Raw genomic sequence first — 4,362 nt, forward strand, 5'->3', positions numbered from 1 at the left:
GTGTCTGAGCTCGGCTCTGGGCTCAGTGTCTGAGCTCGGCTCTGGGCTCAGTGTCTGAGCTCGGCCCTGGCAGAAGCTCCTGCCCTCGGGAGGAGGTGCAGGGCCCCGATCCTGCCCTGGGCCCGCTGTGGCTCCAGCCGAGCCGTGCTCGGGGCTGTGCGAGGCTCTCGCTGCTAACACGGAGCCAGCCCGAGGACTGCCCCGTGTTTTCCAGTATGATCTGATGCTGTGACACCCGATTTAAACCCGGAGTTACAGGAGAGGCACTCTTAGAATGGGTGGAGCCATCCCATAGGAAGGGAATGGAGCTCGATTGCCTCCTCATAGAAATGTAAAGCTTCTCCCTTTGCAATTCCCCTTTCTTGTACTTTCCCACTAAGGCAGTAAAACCATATACTTGCCATGCCTACAATCCCATTTGTTTTCCTTTTTTCCTCTAAAGGCGACCTTTCTGAGGAGTCCTTAACCTCCCCCCTGCCTTTTCCTCTGTTACACAGAGCTGCTGCTCTCTGCTGTTTGTCACCCACCAAGCGAGGGGCAATGAAACTCTTCTTGTAACCACTCAGTTGACTGGGATGGCAAATTCGGTAGCCAGGCGAATAAAAATATAAACAAACAGATAAAACTGGAAATTGATAGAAGGATTCCATTTACACAATGACCTATCAAACTAGTAAGAAGTAGAAAATTGCTTAATTTTATGTGCACCAAGTGACCACTAGAATTATTAGCACCACATTCCTGGTGTGTTTAACACCAGGGAGGAGAGGAATTACCCAATCTGTTGTTAAACCATTATCACAGAACAGCTCAGACATCAGGTGGATGTTTATTATCATTCTTTGCAGTTCCTTCCATAGCGCCTCTAAGCAATTTTATATTAATTTTTAAAATTTTTCTCTGAAATAGCTGCATACATAGTGAATGGAATAGATCTTTTGGGGAAAGTACACGCTGTGTTTACCTCCAGCCAGTTCTCTCACTGCAGTGCCTGACAGCAATAATGTCCACTGCACCGAGGCTGTTGAGATGTGTTAATATGAATTTCTATCATTTATTCAGCTACATTTGCAAACCAGGTTGGTTCTGGTTGGGGGTGCTGGGTCTCGTTGCCCAGGTTCCTGCGCCTGCCGACCCGCACGGGCTCAGGCGCTGCGCGGCAAAGCTGCTGCCAGCAGCACTGTTGTTGGTAAAATGGAAACAGAGCCAGGAGCTGGCTATTTTCCTTAGAATCTGTTTGCTGCTTGAAATCAAATCCCCTTCAGTGCTGTAGTTTGGTCCCTGGCCTGCTTGGTGGTGTGGGGCAGCCCTGGGTTTGTCGCCTTCAGTGCCGAGATGTGCTGGCTTTTGTTTTCCCCAGCCCGGACTTTGTTCCTGCCACAAAGGGGCTGCTGGCTCAAACTGCGGGGACACAACAGAGCCCCGATTGTCATGAAAATGGGCAAAGCCTCGCTGGAGCACGGGGAATTATGAAACTGTGGCTGTGGGTGGGAGAGCAAGAGCTCAAGGCAGGGCTGCCCATCCTGGGGCCACGCAGCTCTGCCAGCCCTGCTCTGCCCAAATTTGGGGTTTTCAGCAAAGGTTTTGGGATTGGCCGTGGCAAGTGATGGTATTGGCAGAGAGTGTCCTGGGAGAGCTGTGCCGGCCTGGCCCGGCACTGCTCAATCCATTTTGGTACTGGCTCATGATGTCACTTCAACTCCGTATTTCTGAAAAAGTCACATCTTTTGAGAATTCCTTCTCTTTGGAATAGTGATCTCATGGCACATGACCAGGGAGCACCCCGGGAGAGGAAGAGCACCTCCTCCTGCTTCCTGTGCCTGTCCCTTATGGTTTTAACATCAGGACAATAAATCCCTTGCAGGCAGCAGTGCTACTTGACCACTTTTTGGCAATACTTTTGGCTTTTACTGTTATGAACCGGTGTCATTATAAAATCTTAGATGTTGGTTACAGTAGCATCAGGTTTTTCTGTCTGGGGTGGGAATTGGCTGATACAGGCTAAAATAAGAACCAGCTGCTTTATTTTTCTTTTGCTCAGACTTGCTGCATGGCTTTTTGGGTCAGACAACAGAACTCATTTTTCCTGTCTCTTTGCCTGCTCTCTGCCCATTCCCAGTTAGCCTGTGATTTGACAGAATAGTTTTGGATCTCTGCAATTATTTTCTGCCCTTAAGGATTTATTATGGATAGACTGGCATGTGTATTTAATGTGAGTTTTGAATAATTTGGAAGATTCGGGGTTTTTTGGCAATTATTTTTCCCAGCCATGTTTTGTCTATAATTGCAGTTTCAGAAATAGGAGGGGGCTTTTTTGGGTTTGTTTTGGGGTGTTTTGGTGTGTTTTGGGTCCGAGCAGCAGTTGTGGGAGCAACTTTGTGTTATCTGGAGATTAAGTTGCTTCATTTCAGCCTGCTGTGTCCACACCACACTGCGGCTTTACAAAATAAGCACTCTGCATTCTGGTCACACTTCTCCGAGGGGTGCCGGGAGCCAGCGAAGGGCTCGCAAGGGATGAAGAATGTGGAGCTCTGGGAGCAGCACAATTGCAAACAGCTGTGTCAATAGTGCAGCCAGGCCTGGCTTACCTTGGCCATCGCTGCGAGGGCGGCTCCGCACCCAGCCCGGCTCTGGTGACTGCCATGGTGAAAAAGGGGGGCTCAGTCCCACGAGGGTCTCGTGGACTGACACAGAACTGCACAGATTTACAGCATCAGCAAAGCAGTGCAGGGTGGGCTTGCCAGAGATCGCTCCTGCAAATGCACCTGCTGTGCAGAAATGCTGGGTTAAAAACAGGATTATCAGTAGAGAGCACCATGGAAGGGTTGGAGTTGGGGTTGGGATTGGCGGCCAGATCCTCTGCCCAAGCAGGGTCAGCTGGAGCAGGGGGCCCAGGCTGCCAGGAGGACACCACTGAGCTCTGCCCTGCTCACGAGGTTACTTGCATTGCTGGATGTCACCAGAAAGCAATAAAATTTCAGGCTTGGGATGGAGTGAAATATGACCTCTTTTGTTGCCTCTGTGCCTTGTTTACTCTAAGCCAGCCATTTCTCAGAGCGCAGTTGGGCACTGCAGTCCTCAGGATGAGGAACAGGAGCAAACTGTAGCTTTTGAGCAGAGCCAGTTTTGAGACATCCAGGCATCTGGAGGACAGGTCAGATTGGGCATCAGCAGAAATGCTCTTGAGCCTTCCCTTAAATGCTGTGGTGTGGTGAGCTTTGATTTGGGCTGGTCAAACACAGATGAGCACCAGGACAGTTTCTTGGGCACTAAGGACACATGAGCTGCACTGTAGCCCAGGCTGAGTTCATCCCAGAGCAAGGATGATGGGGCAGAAGAGCTTCATGAAAATATTTCCTAGTGCAGATACAGGTGGCTGTGTCTGACAAAGGGCTCACCATGATCAGTGCTGCCAGTAGTACCCATTTTGAGGTGGGCAGCTAAATCAGTCATGGATTTATTGTGTTCCATTTGAACTCCAGCCACTCACTTGTGCAGACCCTTGCAAGGAGGGCTCCAGTCCCCTGCCCCATAGCGACCACCACCAAAGCAGCAGCTGAATTCCCAGTCCTGGCGGAACTGGGAGTCCCAGTCCATGTTCACAGTGCTCTGCCAGGTGTGGCCATGGGAAGGGGCTTCCCTGAGGGCACTGGCCTGAGCACTGTGAGCTGCACCTGTTAGCTGGTACTGCCTGTGCCTGTCCTGCTTTTCACTGGTGGTTAAAACTAGGCATAAGTTTTTGGCCAATACTTGGTATCAGTTTAAATAATTTTCATAGAGTCATAAAATCTCAGAATTATTTGGGTTAGGAATGACCTTTAAGCTCATCTTGTTCTGAGCAGTGACACCTTTTACTGGACCAGGTTGCACCAAGCCCTGTTCAGCCTCACCTCGAACACGTCCAGGGATGGGGCAGCCACAGCTGTGGATCTCTGGATTTTGTTGATGTGTGTGTCAGTGGAACCTGTTTCACACCGCAGTGAGCAGCTCTCTCAGCTTCCCTAGGAAGCTGGTGGAAGGACTGTGCCAAGTGCTGGCCAGTGGTGATGGCTGGTGGCCAACGGCTGATGGCCACTGGCCAGTGGTTGGTGGTGATGGCCAGTATCTGATGCCTTCTGGCAACTGCCCAGGCCATGCCTCGCAGCAGGGGCAGTGATAAGTCAGTCTGTCAGTCGGTCTGTCAGTCGGTCTGTCAGTCAGTCTGTCAGTTGTTTGCTTGGTCGGTGAGTCAGTTGGTCAGTTGGTCTTTGGGTCAGTCGGTCTGTCAGTCTCAGCTGGCCACTCAGCCCGTGTCGGTCTGTTGGTCGGTCTGTTGGTCAGTTTGTCTGTATGTCGGTCTGTCTGTTGGTCGGTCTGTCTGTC

General features: G+C 50.6%; 1 protein-coding gene across 2 annotated transcripts in view; it reads left to right on the top strand.

Moving 5' to 3' along the window:
• Positions 1 to 4,362, top strand: part of NR6A1 (nuclear receptor subfamily 6 group A member 1) — a 63,693-nt gene that overhangs the window by 33,064 nt on the left and 26,267 nt on the right. The window lies entirely within an intron of this gene.

This window comes from Parus major, chromosome 17 (genome assembly GCF_001522545.3).
Source record: "Parus major isolate Abel chromosome 17, Parus_major1.1, whole genome shotgun sequence".
Classification (NCBI taxonomy): Eukaryota; Metazoa; Chordata; class Aves; order Passeriformes; family Paridae; genus Parus; species Parus major.